The sequence below is a fragment of the Anomalospiza imberbis genome, chromosome Z, assembly GCF_031753505.1.
Source record: "Anomalospiza imberbis isolate Cuckoo-Finch-1a 21T00152 chromosome Z, ASM3175350v1, whole genome shotgun sequence".
NCBI classification, from domain to species: domain Eukaryota; kingdom Metazoa; phylum Chordata; class Aves; order Passeriformes; family Viduidae; genus Anomalospiza; species Anomalospiza imberbis.
Genome location: NC_089721.1, coordinates 34,866,693 through 34,885,673, shown reverse-complemented (window position 1 = coordinate 34,885,673; position 18,981 = coordinate 34,866,693). Strand labels below are relative to the sequence as shown.

General features: G+C 39.0%; 2 long non-coding RNA genes across 4 annotated transcripts; one reads left to right on the top strand and one right to left on the bottom strand.

Moving 5' to 3' along the window:
• Positions 1-1,157: 1,157 nt before the first annotated feature.
• Positions 1,158-6,488, top strand: LOC137464708 (uncharacterized). Of its 2 annotated transcripts, XR_010994378.1 has the most exons (5): positions 1,158-1,201; positions 2,372-2,457; positions 3,058-3,127; positions 3,762-3,867; positions 6,428-6,488. It is a non-coding gene; the product is annotated as an uncharacterized lncRNA (long non-coding RNA). The 2 variants fall into 2 exon arrangements; XR_010994379.1 differs by lacking the exon at positions 3,762-3,867.
• On the bottom strand, positions 3,733-12,116 carry LOC137464707 (uncharacterized). 2 transcript variants are annotated; one of them, XR_010994377.1, is made up of 5 exons: positions 11,361-12,116; positions 7,362-7,496; positions 6,616-7,232; positions 4,774-4,930; positions 3,733-4,167 (listed from the first exon to the last, which is right to left on the bottom strand). It is a non-coding gene; the product is annotated as an uncharacterized lncRNA (long non-coding RNA). The 2 variants fall into 2 exon arrangements; XR_010994376.1 differs by lacking the exon at positions 6,616-7,232.
• Between the last annotated feature and the right edge of the window lie 6,865 nt (positions 12,117-18,981).

Here is an 18,981-nt window from a genome sequence, read left to right as displayed (position 1 = left end):
AACCACTAAATTGAGGTGCTATAATGAAATGGTGTTAGTGTAGGCCAAAAGTAATTAAACTGTAGTAATGAATATTGGGAGGAATTCAAGCTTAAATGATATAAAAATATTAAATATTAACTATTTGACTCGATTCAAGTTTCTTTAGGTTCACATAGTCATACTTGTTTTGAATGGTTCTCACTGTTATTCTACCAGAGAAGAATCCTTAATTTTCACTTCATCATTGACCAAGAAACACTGAGATATCTGAGCTTGAACCACCTCATCAAATGTAGGCAATGCTGACATAACTGTTTATCAGCAGCCATTGCAGCAATTTGTTTATGTTACACTTTTTAGATATTGTTGTGATGCGCAGGAGGCTGTCTGCTCCTTTAAGGACATCTGGCCAAGGGCCTTTTTCTATGGAAAAAGTGAGTAATAAGGAGAGGGGAAAACTTTAAACAAGAAACTTCAGGGACACAAGCCAGATTAATATAGGAAACAGTGAGAGACATCAAGTCTCATTCTCTCAACTGTGAATGTGCCCATTCACAGTTACTGCTGAGGACTTGTAAGAGTACAAGAATATTTATTCCAACACAATTTTCTGATCATGGATGTGTCTGGTTGGGAAACAGAGTGAGAAAAAGGGAAGCCAGAAACAAAATATACAGACATTCAGGTCTAACAAACCAAAGATGGAGACAGTAACAAGAGACAACCTCACCAATCACGTTAGTTGGTGGGATAGCAGGAAACTGCAGATGCCCTTTGCAGGAAGATCAGCCTCACCTGATATTATTATAAGCCAGGAGAGATCCTGGAGCATGGGCTAGGAGAAGTATACAAACCCATGAAGGGATATGCAAAGGAAGGAAAACCACATGGACAAACAGTAGAAGGCAGGCAGAAAATAATTATAAAAGTGGCTGGTCACTCTTTTAAAACAGGATAAATCTGTACTCATTTCTGGCTGAGCCCTGCAGCTGATCACAACAGTCTGTTCTATCTTGTGTTTTTTGCACATGTATGCTGCAAGGACTAGGTGCTAACTACAGGCAAGACCTCTGTGTGAGTAAAATCTGGGGCCAACCACAGGAGTCAGGCTGAACTTGTAGAAACTCTGACCTGTGGAGCCAGCTACTGCAGTGGTGTCATAATACCAGGAACTGGAGTGAGTTGGAGCCTTTCACGTTCATTCACTGGAGCAGGAGTGGTATGCACCCTAAAAACCACCTGTGGAGAAATCAACATTACAAGAGTTGATTGAGATGCTCAGTGCTGGCAGCTGAAGCAGACAGCCCATGGTGACAGCCCATGGGTCTTGTGCCAGCTGGTGAGTGTCAAGTGGCAGTATCTTCCCTAAACCCAGTAAACATGTGGGAGGGAGGGGTTTGTGCATTTACTCACTAGCAAACGTTAGACTGAACTAGCTAGCCAGGGGGACTTGTGAGTGAGGAGGTGTCTATGGAACAGACATGAGATGTGAAAGATGTGAATGCCTTGTGTTTCCTACAGAGCACTGAGCTGAACCAGACAGAGGGCAAGGGGCCCATAAAGTGGGTCCAGGAAAGAGGCAGAGTCAATGGATGAACAGAGGGGATGTGATGACACTCGAAGGACCTGAAAATCTGTATGTGGTTGTAAACTTGGAGAGTTTCTTGTGTGCACTGCACTAGTAACATCCTGCCTCTTCCAGCCCAAGAGAAGGAGGGGACTCACCTGTCTTTGTGTTCTATGCAATTCCTTTCCTTGGGTGATGTTGAAGGCATTGTCTTCCCTGTGGCAGACTGTGTGACCTGCCATTTCAATATTCTGTGTATGCCTTCTCAGTGCATGTCCATACTCATATCTGCATGTGTCCCTGGGATATATGCTCAGCTTCACCTCTGGCTGAACTGTTGCAGTGTGTTACAACTGGGTTCATCATGTCCAGGGAGGGTGCAGCTGCCAGTGCCAGGCATGGGAACATACGAGATGGGTCCTCGTTTCCGAAAGCTCAAGAATCCATTTATTACCCCTGGGGAGGAGGGACAGGATGGAGAGGAAAGACCAGGCAAAGGCAGGGTCGTGGGGTTTTTATAGGGTATCGCAGGGGTGGATTAGGGTTCAGGTCAAGGCATGAGCTATTAGCAAAACAAGAAGGGTAAGATCAAATTCCTGTCTCTTAGGAACAGGGGCATTCCACACTGAACCAGTAAATGGGATAGCAGCAGATGAGTCCCTTGGGCTGGACAGATGCCCCGTGTCCTTGGGCACACCTGTCTGGGCTTCATCATCCCAGCAGGAGGAAGTCCTTGACAAGAGCAGCTGGATGAGATGGCCACTTTCTTAAGAACCCTTAAAAGCTAGTACAAGACCTACAGACTGTTTTGAAATTCTCCAGCTCTGTTCATTAGCCCACAAGACTCTTGGTGCCTATCCAAGCATGCTGGGTTTGCCAGGTGATTGCTAAACACTTTCAAAAGGTGTGTATCATTTTTGAAGTGCTGTAACAGTTCCCTTTTTCCACTCTCCAAGTGTTGATGGGTAATAATTATGTCAATATTTGGCATTGATAAATTTCCATTTTTGGCCAGCCAAGCAAGGACTAATTAATCCAGCTTCCCAGGTAGCATCTGTGGTGTTATATTTTAGTTAAATGGTATGCTCTGTCTCACCCTCGAAAGTGTATGGTTTATTCCAAGCCTGTGATCCTCCCCTGAAGTATCCTGTATCTGTAATCCCATTGGCCCAATCTGTTCCGCGCCCACTTTGAATCTCCCTGTTAAGCGCCGGGGGACAGTTCACTCTCTCTCTTAGCCAGCTCTCCTGACTGGTGCTCTCTCAGTCCCTCTCTCCCCCTCCCCTTTCCCCCCTCATTCCCCTTTCCCCCCCCCACCTCTCTCCCTCAGAAACCATGCTGCCTCCCGGGGGTAGGACCCCCAATAAACCCTCATCTAATGAGCACTTTCAGAAGCCGTGTGCAGTCTCCTTGCCTGCCTGCTGCTACCAGAGAACTCACAGCCTAGGGGGGCCCCCCCGGGGACATCCCTGAGGGGCTCCCCCCCCACCGAAATGCACCGCAACAAGCATCTATACAATTTCCCAATACATACATGGACCAATGAAACCCAGAAACAGTGGAAGCACAGAGCACAAGGTAGAATTATAGAAGACACTGTAGTCCTACGGCTTCATAGTAGCGTCATGACTGTCAGTAACAAACTACCAGCTTTGTATGGAGTTTGCAATGGCTGAGTTTGCAGAGACTTGCTGTGTCCAAGCTTTTTCAACTTTCCGATGGCAGGCTGGTGTAACTGAAAGCAGTATTTTCCAAGGAGTTTTATACAGATAACTCTAATAAGTAGTTATTTAGTGTAAAATGAAAAATACAACTGTAACACAATGATCTAGAGCAGAGAAGCACTGGCATAAGTGAAGATATGAGATGCTGGATAAAGGACCACTAAAATGGACAGTTATGGGGAACAGCCTTGTCACTGAAGAACAGAAAATCTTAAGCAAGTCTATGGTAGTCACTAAGAGAGATGCAGATCTGGAACTGATACATGGTTTAGCAAAAGGGAAAAAAAAGAAATAGATAATACTTACCAAACATAAAGATAATACTTACCAAACATAAACTACTTACATGTAGTAAATTCATATATAATGTCGAGCTCCTGAAAAAAGGGAAAGGCGTAAAAGGATATTATCAACCATTCAAACATTTAAAAAATACTCCAAGGGCATCCCAGGAGGGATCAATATGCATGCTATATTCCTTTTGGCAGAGAACTCCAGATGCTGATGACTCACCATAACACTTGCTCTGTTACCAGGCACAGGCTTTGGAAAAGGTGACCATACCACCAAGAGAGCAGGAACAAACTAAGGAGTGTGTGTAACAACTTGAACTGATTTATTCTGTCTTGTTCTGTTACAGTTAGATGTGCAATGTTAAGGTTCTGATTTTCAGTTCTACTAATACAACTAAATTTCTTCATTGATTTATCTGCAAGGTGGTTGTCCTTTATACTGCTAATCATAACATCAAGAAATTAAAAACCTTTATTACAGGAATTAAGTACATTTGGGAACTATTTACAGACAGCTGTGGGTTGAAGGTTTATCCCATCAAAAGCTTCCATTTTCTTCCCTTCTGCCAAGTTATTTGTTTTATTTCTCCAGTTGTCTCCACTATGTTGGAATTCTAGATGCTGAGAATTTTAAACTTTCTGTGCTGAAAGGCACAGACTCGCAAGAGAGCACTGTATTTGACCTGAGGCTGTAGAGAAGACTTCCAAAATTGATTAATAGCACTGGGATTACGAGTGTGTAGTTGGTTAGAAGTGTGTAATATCACAGGGCAGAAAACTTAATAGTTTGGGGTTTTAGAATATAGAAATAAATATGAAGCAAGATGTAGGTTTTAGGGCGGAGGCAGGTTGTTCTTCTTCACCTTCTTCTTTTTTCTCCTTTATGGGTTTGGGTGATGTTTTGTGATTGGACAGAAAAGTCTGCATTGCAGGCTTCAGGGGATCAGTTATTAAGTTAAAAGGGAAAATAATCTAGGTGTCATTTCTTAATTGGATAGTTTAGTCTTAAAAGACCTTGTAACAAGAGATAGCCATTTTGAGCCTTGCTAATGAAAGGCTGCAGAACACATAGTAGTGAAGCTGTTTCACTGATAAGAAATAATAAACACCTGAGTCCAAACATGAAATACCGTCTCATGTGCCTTCAAACCCGACCTCGACAGAGGTAAAAAAAAAAAAAAAAAAAAAAGCAGAGAACCCACACCACTCTTTAATCTCTTTCTTATCTCTGTTCTTCCAATTTTTTTCCTTCCCCTTTCCTCTTCTCCAGCTTCTTATTCTAGTGTCACTCTGCTTTTTGTAAAGCCCTCTCTCTTCTTCGTTTGGCTCCCCTTAAAGTGTTTGCCAGTGCTGCTGCATGACAACTCTGGGTAGAAGGAAGACAATGCCCTTTACAGGACTGCAGGACAACTGAGTCTGAAGCCTCTAATAAATGAATAGGAAGTAATTCCCTTCTTTGAGACTACAGCAACAGGTCAGTGGAATTTCCTACTTGGAAAAATTCTCCAGTCCTCAATGTTCCTTTTCTGGCTTTGAAAACTTTTGCTGCCTCTCCATTTCGTTTTCTGGGCTGGCCCTTGGTTCCCTTTTTCCAGAATTTTATGGGGATTTCTGTGTTCTTTGACTACCACACAGCATTGAAAAAGCCCCAGATTATCTCAAAAGCTTTGAGGAAAGAACCGTGAATAACTGTTTTAAAGGCTAAAACATTATTTGCCTTAACTTCTAAGTTGTACACCTTAGCAGAAAGCAATGTAAAATTCAGAATCAGAAATGTGCTTGCTGCATTAAAGTTTTGCAACAGTTGTTGACAACATCACTTTCCAGCCCACACTTCATCAAACTGTTTTTGTAATGATTCTCTTGTTTAAGGATCAAAGCCCCTTGTAACTGTCTTGTGTGTTTGCTTATACTCCTTTAAGAATGTTAGTGCTTGTCTATACAGGCCTGCATAGATGTGTGACACAGTACTGAAATAATGATATAAAAACTTTATCCAACACACACACACACACACACACACACACACACTGAGGAAGCAACGTTCTGGCTTACATTTCTGAGTGGTGCAAGTATGAGATTTAAATCTGTACATAAGTATATGTAATGGCTATAAAGGTCTTCTATGACTTCTATGTAGAAAATGCACCTTTTAACAAGTATTGACTTTTATAGGAATATTTGAAGGAAACATACCTTTCAATAAGTGCATTGTATTGAATTAATGTATCAAGAATTGCCTCTTGAGATATGGCATGAGAACAGTGCCATTACTTTCCTAAATGTAATCATTACCTGACAGTTTAATCATAATGTATAATTTTCACACACCTGTATGATCAAAAAGATACATAGAATACTACAGGTAATATAGGTTTGAGGATTTTTTTTAGTAGACAAGATTCCAAACTCCTGTAAAAAATCAGCTAACTCAAATAAAGATTTTTTGGTTCAGCCTTATTTCTACTTTATGATTCCTATTTCTTATTCTCCTTCCAAAAAAGGAAAAATTATTGAATTTCATTCTGATTTGCCAAGTTGCTGACTACAGTGGAGAATATCACTTCTCTGAATAGCAGTCTAACATTTAAAAACAGCCTATAGGTGCACTTTGTCTACCATTTGTTGTGATGGAGAAAGCATAATATCTTATTATGTTGACTTCTGTACCTTACCAAAAATTGAATATCACATTATTTCTTTCCTTTTCAAATAAGTTTTTTGATATATTTTTTCCTGATGGCAGACTGCAAATATTGTTAAATAAAATAAGTGCTATTTGATTTTTGGTGTAAAATATTCCAATAATAGAAAAAAACTTCAATCATGGCAAAAATAATGAATAATTCTTTTCTTCATAGAATGAAAAGGTTACGCTGAAAATGGTAACACCATTAAAGGGCAGTTCTTGCTCTTAGCTTGGAAGTACTTTAGCTTAAAATGTATTAGAAGCTAATGGAATTAGCTGACTATAATTAGGGCTGATAGAAATGGTAGATTGAAGTTGGCACAGTAAAGTATCTCATTCAGTTGGACAGTTTTTTAATACCTACTTCTGTGGTCAGGAGTTGTCTAATCAGGTATCTTCACGGGCTACGGTTCATATAATGGATGTCATGAACTCTCTTGTAGTGGTTCCCCTTATAAAATATGTTCAATTATGTTAAAAGCCAGGAATCCAAGAAATTAATCCTAAAATATCAATTTAAGGAGCTTTAAGTGCTGAATAATTACACTTCCCTTTGGTTTCTTGGTTTGGAAAAGTGAAAGTGCTGAAAAGCTGTAACTGTCACCAAATCCTCAGAGTCGTCTGTTCAAAGACAACCTCAGCACTTCATAGTAATTATTCCTTAGATCTATACATTATTTCTTCCCCTTTCAACTCTTCATCCCTTGCAGGAAAAAAAGTGCAAAAATATCCTGCCACCCAACACTCCCTCACCCCTAACCCAAATACAAGAATGGCAAATATGTTTAGCATACTGCTTTTCTTTAATTTTACTTTGAATTATATCACATCTTTTCTAATTCTGAGTTGGACCTTTTGGTATATCTCATTCAGCCACTCTTGCCACTTTGTATCCTCTTGTTTCCACTCAGCCCTTCCCTTGCAGGAGTTTTGCTAGAGCTTCTGAACTGGTACAACATCCTGCCTTGTCACATACTCTGAAGGAAATTAGTTGAAGACCTCTATTTCCAGTTTTCCTGCAACTGACCTCAGTCCTGTGGCTGAGGTTGTTGGAGCTGAAGGCTGAGGACCTTCAGCTGTGGCTGAAGTTGTTAGAGTGAAGATACTTGGCTTCTTATTTGTCCTTGATCACCAGTCAGAGGTTGCATTCCAGGAGAGGATACCACTCAGTAAAGCTTTTACGTCCATGACTACTATACTGCCTGAAGCAAGTCACTATATACTATGTCCTGGGCTTCCAGCTGCAAGTCAGAAAGGAGACGCAGAGTATGTGAAAAGACAAAATATGAGATAACATGCAGTGCTAAAATGCATTTCAGAATCATGAGGGCATAATTATTTTTCCCACTTTCATTACAGGAATATTGGTTAAGGAGCAGAGTTGACATATATATATGTAATCATTTATATAATAAGAGTGCAATTGCAGTAAAATATATTGCCTTTCTGTAAAGGAAATGGCAACCTAGATTTTTTAATTTGTGTCAAGACAAGGTAGAAGCATATGACACATCTTATGATACAGTCCCAGGATAATAATTAATAAATATGAAAATAGTTAGCAAATCCTACAAAAGCTCTTAAACAACTATATACATTAAGAACCATTAACAGGTAACAAAAATCATTTGCATTTCCTTCACTTAGGACCACCTTCTTTCCATACTGCCAAAAGTTCAGAACAGTTCCTGACATGCCAGGTCATACCTGGATATAAAAGAATTTAAAGTAGATTTAAGCATTGGCATTTGTATAGGTATAAGTGATTTTAGAAAAAAAATCTCTCTACAATATTGAATTCAGTACACAGATCGAGACTATTTAAAGTTTCTATTTGCAAGATGGATTATTCAGTGTGAATAAAACTGCCTGAAATTTCTCTGCTTAAGCTCTTAGCAGAAGCACAGATTCTTATAGAGCAAATAATCTGAAAATTCATTTCAGCTTTGGCAAATCTTCTTGAAAGTCCAAAATAGCTAATTAAAACACAATCTCCTTAAAATACATTTTCTGTTTGCCTTTCTGGTCACTGGATTCACTTTTATGAGCAGTAACTGAATTGAAAAATGAACAAATTAGTAAATACTGTACACCTAAGAAAGAAGAGCATAGCATAGTTTCTCAGTCTATACTCATGTGGATCTGTTCTTAGGTATGATCTGAAGTAATATGTGTCTGAAAGGTTTTGTTTTCACTACTGAGAGCAGCTAAATGGTCTAAAAATATATTGGCACTGCTACAGGTCTTGACTTGGAGACTTAAAAAAATACTCCTGTATAGGAACCTCTTTCTCACTGATGGCTTTAACACACATATGAAAGTGCTCCATTAATGAATTACACAGAAGAAGAACTTATTTATTATTAACCTAGTTTGGAACCGTATCAGCAGCGTGCTCTGAGTTCTGAGGAGGCCACTTGATCAGATGAGGAACTGCTCATCTGCACATCATTAAGGGTAAACTGTTGCAAGGCCAAAAACCAGGGTACTCAAAAGGCAATTTTTTTCTGTTATCTGATTGGCATCTAGACATATTCAGTAAGAATATGAGTAAGAAACATTTTATGTAATGGAAAGGAACAACTTTTTATATTAAAAAGCATTCTTTAACGTTTTCCTTACAAGCCAAGTATATTTGGTATTTTCCATCTGCCTCAAGTGAGTCAGATAAGCCAAAAGTTGTCAAAGTAGGTTGTGAGTGAGGAAAAACAGATGCTGAATTCTTTTTAGAGTAATAAATGCATGTTTCCCTGGTAAGGTCCTATGCACTATTAAAAAAAAAATTGTAAATAATAAGACATTTGGATTACTAAAAGCTTCTCCCACACAAAACTAAGGTGTCTGCAAGCCACTGCTCTGTCTGCTCCTCATTGAAGAGAGAGTTTGCAACCCTTTACTGGAACAGCAGCAGCACATTAGCAGGACTCAGGCATATGCTTGTCCTTCCCATTCTTGATATACCTAAGAAACTGGGTTTAGGCAATTGTTAAGAATCAGACAAGAAATTAACACGATCCTTTAACAAAGTCCCCAAGCTGAGAATGTCTCCCATATCATAAGGTAAAATGAGGACATAGTGCAGGCCTTGAGAATCCTAAGAATGACTGCATCGTCCTTGGAAGGGGGTGACATCTGACTAAACGTTGTCCGCTGAGTTACTGCTGTCATCGGTAACATGGTAGTCCAGGTGTCAAGCACCGTGGTGTAAGCAAGTGGCATGAACAAGCCATATTCATGAGAGCACAAAGTATCATGCAAAAACTGCTTCTGAGCATGCAGAGACATTGAACAATACGTAGAAAGTCAGCCCTGCACTTTCTAACACAGGGAATAGGCAGGTATGATGAGGGTCTGTTTCCTTAGTCTGTTCTGCATCATTCTCATTCTTCAAGTTGGTTTAAAATCCCATGTGGAATTTTCCAGCTAAAATATTTTGAATGGATACTAAATGAAATGTTTTTTCATCTTAGTTTCCAGGATTGCTTAATTTAGTTTTTCTTTGAAGTGCTTTACAATTTAAATATATAAAACTTTTATTCTTTCCTTCCCTTTTGCCCTTTCTCTTCCACTTTTCTTCATTATGTTACCTCTAATAATTATTCTTCTAGCTATTATTACATCATTTTCCAAGAAGTTAGTTAAATCTGCAGTGAGATGAAATCCTTCTGATTGAATTCATGAACATTATGTTCAACAGGAAAACTGCCTGTCAAAATTCTGTATTTTTATTGTCACAGTAGCATAGACCACTTTGATGACATGTTTCAATCATATTCCCTATTAGCTATATACACACATTTGCTCCTGATTCAGCTGTCAACAAGATTTTCAAGTGGAACACATTGCATACTTGGAATACTTACAATTTTTCTGCAAGAGATTTGGAAAAAGGACTTGTTTGGGAAACTTGTAAAATCAATGATGCTTAGAAACAATTATACAAAATGTGTGCCACAAAATTTTGAGGCTTACTTTTCTGAGCTTAGGCATAATTCCCATTGGATAAACTACAGTTTCATAGTTTAACCATAAGATTGCTTTTTTTTTTTTTTTGATAAGAATTTATGCACTCTTTGGCAGAAGCAGCAAACAGTTTTGAGGTATTATCCTGCCACAGCAAGTCATAAATTATGCTTAAAGGAAAACCCATTACTGAGCTTCAATCATTTATTGCATAATGAATGTATATTTCAGATACAGTGAAACATTTATAAGGTTACTGAAAGTATAGCAATTAATAAAACATAGGTGAAGGCAAACAGCAGTGCATTTAGTATTTATGAGTTTACTGGTGACATATTGTATAGGCTGTTAAATATAGTTAAATATACCACCTTGTCCCACCCTTTCCCCCTTCAAAGCCCCAGACTTACACCATTACTGGAAGTAACAAAATAAATTTATGATGAATAATTCATTAACAAAACACTTAATTTGCTATTTAAAAAATAAAGCCATTTCTGATTAAGATAATAGCAAAAATTATTCTGGCACATCATAAAGGTCAGATTACACATCTCAAATGGTCTTTTTTGGCTGCAGTTATGATCACATTCTTCCTTCAAGCTGAGAAATGTCTGTTCATATTTTATATGCATTCACTGAATGGAAGTAACCAGATCTGCCCTGCTATAATTTTCAAGTTCTGAAATTAGGTAAGATTGGAAATGCTCCCATCCTCCATTTATTTTTTTAGTAATTCACATGTTTGGGGCTCATGAATGTGGTTTGTGATTATGTATGAGAACATCAACATAAATAATAATCAAATTAATCAAAATAATTATTGTATTGAGTAAGAGTATAACAAATCTGGTTTTGCCTGTATGAAAAAAGTATGCAATGGATCAAATACTTTTAATAAAGATGATATATGAAACATGTTGAATATCCATGTATCTACTGAGAGTTTCTGCACATTTAAGAAACGGTGATGATAGAAATTGAATGCAGGGACCATTTTATTTAAAATGTACAATTAAAATTTGACACCCAATTACAAAAGCAGAGTGCAATGATTGACAACTTGTCATCAAGAAAGTTAAGTTCAGAACAAGATTTTACACAACATAAGGAAACATTGCAGCTGCTGGGGCAAAGCCTACATGAGGGCTCAGGCAGAGGAGATTGTGACAAAATTTGCCCATTTATAACTGATTAGATCATTGAAATATGAGCTGAAAAACAAAGAAGCAACAGAAAAAAAATTGTCACATAACCAATGCAAGCTTCACAGTTGTGTAAGACATCTGGAACAGGGGAATAGCAGATGACAAAAACCCTAGTGACAGCTGCCAACTGGCCTCAGATGAGGAATCACAGAGTCTGGCCCTGAGCCATGTCCTCAGTGCATGCTAGATACCTGACATGCAACATAACAGCAAAACCAGCAGTTTCTCAGTTAGGGACCCATGTCAACAGGTGTCCAACACTGTACTAAGGCAAAACCTGCATTGCAGCTGTAGTGCATGGAGGTCACTTGTCCAGCTGTTGGCTTGAGTGTCCTGGGGCTGTCATGCTGGACTGGGCTGTGCTGGTCTGTGGGGCAGTGACTGGTTCATCTGAGTGTGAAGTGTGTGAGTGCATCTTACAATAAAAATCTTAGGAGAGGAATTGCAATCCACTCACTATACCCATTTTGCTTAGGAATTTAATGTCTGATTGTTGCTTATCTGCATAAGCAAAACAACTAAGCAATGTTGTTTTGCTTATGCAGATATACCACCAACATGCTCTGTGACAGATTTCATAAAAGCATTACATATATGCTCCAGAAGAAAACATATGATGTTATTTCTCCATGTGGTAGAAGAAATCTGTGTTTAAAAAGCAGCAGATTTTTTTTTTTAATAAACATTTTTCATTGATTGGAAGCAGATTTATTGCAGTACATACGAAAAATGTCTGAGAGCACTACAGACAAAAAGCATGTGGGGGGTTCTTCTTTGCTGCACAAAAGAAAATAAATATAGTACAATTACAGCTACACATGAAGCCACCTGAAATTAGCTCCTAAGTTTAACTGTGATGTGAATCATTCTGTTGTGTGCAGGTCTTTAGGATAACCATTGCAAGACAAGACATTGTGGTCAAACACTCCCTAAGTACAAGCAGAAGGCAGTAACCTGTAACAACTTACACTTTTTATAAGAAGAAATGTTACGTGTCCTGTAACATATGGGGAAAATCATAACAATCTTTTTTGTATACCTACCTGTCCTGGTTTGACAAGGAAGTGAGTTTTCTCCGGAAGTTGGGGTCAAACCAATCAGTGGTCAGATTTGAATATTGACACCTGGTGTGGCCACTGAAGACATGGGCACACCTCTGAGAACACAGTGGGTTAAAAGCAGAGAATGCCCAGGAAAACTCTCTTTTTTGGCTCTGGTCAGCAGAAGAGTGCGGACTTCCCCTGCCCAGCCACAGGCTGGGCAGGGAAGGGGAAGCTGTGCCGACTGGGAGAGGTAGGCCAAGGTGTGAAGGGACTGGAACTGGGCCGGATGGAAGGGTGTAGAGAAACTGAGATGTCTTTGCCCCACCTCAGAGGGAGAGAGAGAGACAGAGAGCCTGAAGGCATCTGGAAATTTGATATCATGTGCTGGAAGTAAGCTGGCAGAGGAAGAAAGTGAAGTGGGGGGGGGGGAAAGGTGCCCAGCCATGGGTGTTCTGGGCAGCCTACTGCAGATTTCAGCCATCCTGGGAGCCTGAGACTTTTAACCCCTTCTTGGACAATGAAAGCTCTGTGAGATCTGAAAGAGAAGAGAAACGGCTGGGGCCTGAGATATTAGAAGAAGAAATCCTAGGTGGGAGGAGATGATGGAGTGGCCTTGGCTGAACTTTTCTTGTATAGCCATAGACTGAACCAATTTCTCCTGCAACACAGACTGCATTCTTAGGGGATGCAATGGTTTGAGCCAAAAGAGTGACCTGCTGCAGTGACGCCAGGAGAGTGACAGGAATGGAGTGAACAGGGAAAGATGAGGAGGGTGTGGTGATGCCCTCTGTCCTCAGGAAGAAGATCTCTGTTCTTGAGACCCTTGGCCCCAGGGGAGGAGAAAATGGGGGGGACTGTTGTCCCAAGATGAGAAATTGTTGTTCTTTGATCCTTGACAAAGCATCCTTAAAAGGAACCCTATGAGCAGTCTTGGTCCATGCACGGTGGTGAGACCACTGTACATGGAAAGAGGGTGTCACACCGGCAGATTTTCTCCATGTGGTGCCATGTGTGACATGGAAACACAAGAGGTGGCAATTGTGTTTCCGGGGGTGTCTATGGTGCAAGAGAGACTCTTCTCTCCCCTGATGGTCTAAGAATTGATTACTTGAGGGATGGTAACTTGATTGAGGGTCCAAGTTTTGTCTCACTGTGTTTTGTTGGAAATTGGGCGCGGGGAGGAGGAATGTTTTGGAAGGTTTTCATTCTGGATTCAGTGTGTGTCTTTTATTATAGTTGTAGGTTAATAAAGTTCTTTACTTTTAAGCTCGAGCCTGCTCTGCTCTGTCTCTGGTCGCACGTCACAGCACTCATTAGGGGAAGGTGTATTTTCATGGGGGCACTGGCATTGCACCAGCGTCAAACAATGATGCTGGCTCAATGAAAAACAAGGACCATCTTCAGGCTTGCTGTAATGCCTAACTTACAGTTCTCATTTCAGTGCTTTACACTACTACCCACTAAATGCTGTGAGAGAGGAAAGATGATGAAGTCCAATTATGACTAAAAGCAGGAAGTTATACATAAAAGTTCACTAGAATTGCACAACTGACACATGAGACAGTATAGCAGCTGGTGAACAAAAACCTTCTTCACATAATATTTTGGATTTGAATGCAATTGCTGCAAATCTAGCCAATACAACTGTTTATCAAAAATATGCAGTGACTGTAAGAGAAGATAAGTGTGATAATTATGAATGTGCTTGTCTGTGACACTTCAAAGACCAGATCATTGAGACTTTGCCAAGAATCACTGCTGCACAGCCCTGCTCAGCATCAGGTCTTCTTTCATATAAAGAAAGCAAGCATCTGGGAAATTTAACTTGAACTGTACTTTCTATATGGAGAGAACAGAAGCAAACACTTATTTCACACTGTGGTGTTTGGCTTATAAGCAATTCTTGGTGTGCCAGTAGTAACAAGCATAAATGTAGAGTCAATATTGTAAAGCAGGAAGAAGTGAATGCTGACATGTTTACAGCATACCAGACTGTATTTGAAGGGTTTGGGTATGTTCCAGGAAAACAAACCATAAAAATGAACTCAAATGTTACACTAGTAGGAAAGTACTGGAGAAAGTAATGGTGATATTACAAAGAAAACTAGAAACACAGGTAAGCTCTGTTGGAGAACTGCAAGAGAGTAGCAGAGAATGAAAGGCAATTGCTGATAGATCTGAAAGGACTCAGATAAAAATGTTTGGGTCCTTGTAAGTTTAACTGTGCCTACAAGATAATAATTGTCTTTGCATACTACTGGAGAAAAAAAAAAAGCAGTAGGGAATAGAAAATTATTTACACATTTATGCAGTAGCAATGGTTTCAGTAATAGTATTGGCCAAAAAATCAGAAAAAAAAAGGAATCTGCAACTGTAAACTTTTGTCATTTTTTCAGAAAAATGTGGATTTTTTAATCAACAGTTAGCAATTAGTGATATCATTCCACCATTATTTACAGAGATGAATACAGAGATGAATAAAATCATTCATCAAAATGTCAATACATGAGAAAGTACAGGAGGTGCTAATACTGGATTTTAAATAATTGAACAAAAAGGGGATTTTGGCTTGTTTCCCATAACAGTGGATTCAAATTTCATATTGAACCAAACTTTCTAATAGCATAAACCATGTCTTCATGAGTATTTTATAAGTATGCTGCTTATTTCTCAGTATTTGTAATGCATATTCAACACAGCCCAACAACATAAAACTGTAAAAAAAAGGAAAATACAGGGTTGTGTTTGGCTCTGGTCAACTTCATAAGTATATCCATAAGAAAGAGATGAATGAACATGTGAACTAGATGTCATTTGGAGTCACTTTTAGAAACACTTTGATAAGCAATGCTTTACCACTGATATGGAGAAAGCAAGTTACCACTACAGAAATGTCAAATGAAAGCTGGATATAAGCCATAAAAGTGTTCAAAGGCAGCAGATGTCTTTTTCAGAGCATATTTGCATTATGGAAAAGACTTAAGCATGGAAGTCAGATCATAGAGAATGTTTACATGAACAGTTGGGACACATCGTGGTATATTCAGTGTCACCTTGACTGATCTGTGATCTTTGTTTCCCCTTGATGTGTACCACTGTGACAGAGAGCAAATATTGGCCAAGTGACACTTCAGCCACAACAAATATTAAGACATTACAGAGACACATCACAACTTAAAATTAATATTGTCCCTTGACAATATTACAAAACATTTGCTTTAGTAGAGCTCAATATGAGAAAGATGTAAATTGTGGTGTTATATTTTAGTTAAATGGTATGCTCTGTCTCACCCCTTGAAAATGTATGTTTTATTCCAAGCCTGTGTTCCTCCCCTGCAGTATCCTGTGTCTGTAATCCCATTGGCCCAATCTGTTCCGCACCCACTTTGAATCTCCCTGTTAAGTGTGCCGGGGGGACGTTTCTCTCTCTCTTTTAGCTGGCTGTCCTGGCCGGTGCTGCTTCAGCCCCATTCCCCCTTCATTCCCCTTTCCCCCCTTACTCCCCTTTCCCCCCTCATTCCCCTTTCCCCCCTCACTTCCCTTTCCCCCCCTCTCCCTCAGAAATCATGCTGCCTCCCAGGGGTAGGACCCCCAATAAACCCTCATCTAATTAGCACTTTCAGAAGCCGTGTGCAGTCTCCTTTCCTGCCTGCTGCTACCAGCAAACTCACAACCTAGGGGGTCCCCCCTGGAGCACGCCGCTACTGTAAATGAGCTACTTCAGAGGGTTATCTTCCAGTATACTTTATAGAGACTGTCCAGTGAGGACATACCTGTATTTTTAAATGTGGCATTTTACAGTGAATGAAAAGCACAGAGGTAGCAGGTCAGGAGCTGTTACTTAACTCAAGAGAGAAATGAGTATGCAGATGCACACCAATACACTATTCACTGTTTTCTTCCCATGCTTCTTTCTCTGTAACACTTAGAATGTCCTAGGTTTCACCTTGAAGTTCTGTCATAACATCTTTCCTTTGTATTCTTTCCTTTGTATCCTTTCCTTTGTATCCTTTCCTCTTTGTATTCTGTCATAGTGTCTGGCCCACATCAAACCATACTCATGGTTGGCCCATATCTAAGTTTGTAGCATAAGTAACCACTCTAGTTGCTTCATTCATTTGCTTAATAAGTCCATTAATACTTTGGCATGTGATATTAAACAAAGCCATCACCAAATTCCCACTCTTCATTTCAGAAGTGACCTCAGATCATGGGTTTGCCCCAGTGTATACAGAATTTTCAATAAGTCTTCATTACTTTCCTTTGCTTTCAACTTCACTCTACTGTCATGTCATGAAAATAATCCCTGCCTATCAGGTTCATGTTGTTATCTTCCAAGACTGTTCAGCTTTATAACATCACACTGTGTCTCTCTGAGTCTAAATTACTGTGAGGTAACGGTTTGGAAACATCTTTAAGGACCTAATATGCAAGAATGCAGAAGTTTCAGCAAGGATGAAGGGATGAAGTGCCTACAGTAATGGTTTTAATGATCTCACTAATGTATGTCTTAGCAAGTGTGTAGAGAAGAAATGAAATTTGATTTATTTATCACTATAATTTCCTCTATCAGTGTGGTTCTATTGCAAAGAAAATGTCCAGATTCCTAAAGAAAGTGAGTTTTGTTCTTTCTTGTTTTCCTGTATATTGAATTACAGATCAGGATTGTACTCAAGTACTTGAAAATCCCAGGAGGAAAACTGCTGGATAGCAAGGGTAAAGTTTCAAAATTGTGCATATGACGTGGGAAGCTAATGACCTCCTAAACAACACAGGTGCTATTAAAAAGCTTCACTGTATCCTCCTATTATTTTTTTTACACCAAAGCAGCCAGTGCTTTATGCAAATCTGTGCTTGACCTCTTACTTTACTGTACCTGGGAGTCAAATGCATTGGCCAAAGTTTCTGGAAGGATATACATAACACTTTATACCTGATTTCTGGTGTTTCTCTTCTGATTTTCATATGATAAATTAATTAAATTGCTGCTTACATTCTCTTTGTCTAGAAATAAAGCTAGTAAGAAATTAAACACACTGTAAGAATTTATTCAAAAGTGATTAGCTAAAAATTGCCTGTTGTCGCTTTAAAAATATTTATTAGTCACAGAGGGTTAATGGTGTCATACTGAACAGAGACATAAAGTGATTGTGTCAATATTATCAAGGTCAAATGAAGTGCCACTGACTCCAACATGGTTTTGACACAATGTAACCTGACTAATAAAATAAAAAACTAATTTTAAAAATAATTTACCTCCTGTAGACCTTAAAATGGATTTTACTAATGAAAACTAACATTTTTTTTGTTTGTTTCTTGATAGGGGAAGCAAATGAGACTGTGGAAGCAAGTATATGTTGACAGGGGCAAAAAAAATGTCCAATGAGATGATCTATCCAATTAGAAGTAATTTTGAACATTGTCCATCAGTGTTTAAACATAAGGGGTTTAGACTGCAGCCCAAAAAATAAATGCATTAATTGTTTATTTAGCAAGATGTTCATTAACAAGTCTACTCACTAGAACTGTACTCTAATGACCAAAAATGCTGCTTAAACCCATGAGAGAAAAGTGCTTTATATTATTTTCAACTGGCAGTTAAGACAGACTAAGAATTCAGTGAACTCTGTAGAAGTATCCAGCACAGTTCCTCAACATGACTTTGCCTACACAGAACAGTTAACAAGCCACAGGCAGAAACATCCACTTCCGAAGACATATTTTTACAATCACAGCTTCATTTACTTTATTCATATTTTTGCTAGGTTTTATTTTACAAAAGGAATTTAATGGAACTGAACCAGACAGTGTATCAGAAATCCTTCAGAAGACAAAAGGGCAATATCTAGACTCCTAATTATTAGCAGTTTATAGAGGTGACATCTGCATAAGAAAGAAACAAAGCTGACACACATAAGATAAAATACATTCTATATACTATATATGACATATGCCCACAAGAGTATTTTGGTTTAAATAATAGTAAGTGGCATAAAATTCCAAACAGGAACCAAAGTTTCAGGGTTTGGTTCTTTGAATTGCCTGTATACCTGAAGTCAAGTATTTAAATTCCCATTAAAAGATTAGTGTTAAAATGGTTTCAGCTGAGGAGGACAAAGCTGCTTTGTAAAATGATTTTCACACTTAAGAATAAAGTAAAATGAATCTTTCAGAGACTTTAAGTCCAATCTGTTAATATACAGACTGCATGGGAGTCTGCAAGATGGGTAGGAAACTGCTAAGGTGTTGCACTCAGTGAGTGGTGATCAGTGTTTATTATTCAGGCTGTCAGTCTGTAACAATTGGCATTCCCCAGAGATTGCCCCCATGTCACTCAGCTTTTGTCCTGGATTGGATTGGAAGCACCCATACCAGACTGCGTGGTGAAGTGGACACATCACTAGGGAGAGCCAATCCTGCAGAAAAAGCTGGACAGGATGGAAGAATGCGCTATCAAGAACAGTCTGAAGTTTAACAAAGATAAGTGAAAAGCCTGCACCTGGGATAACATA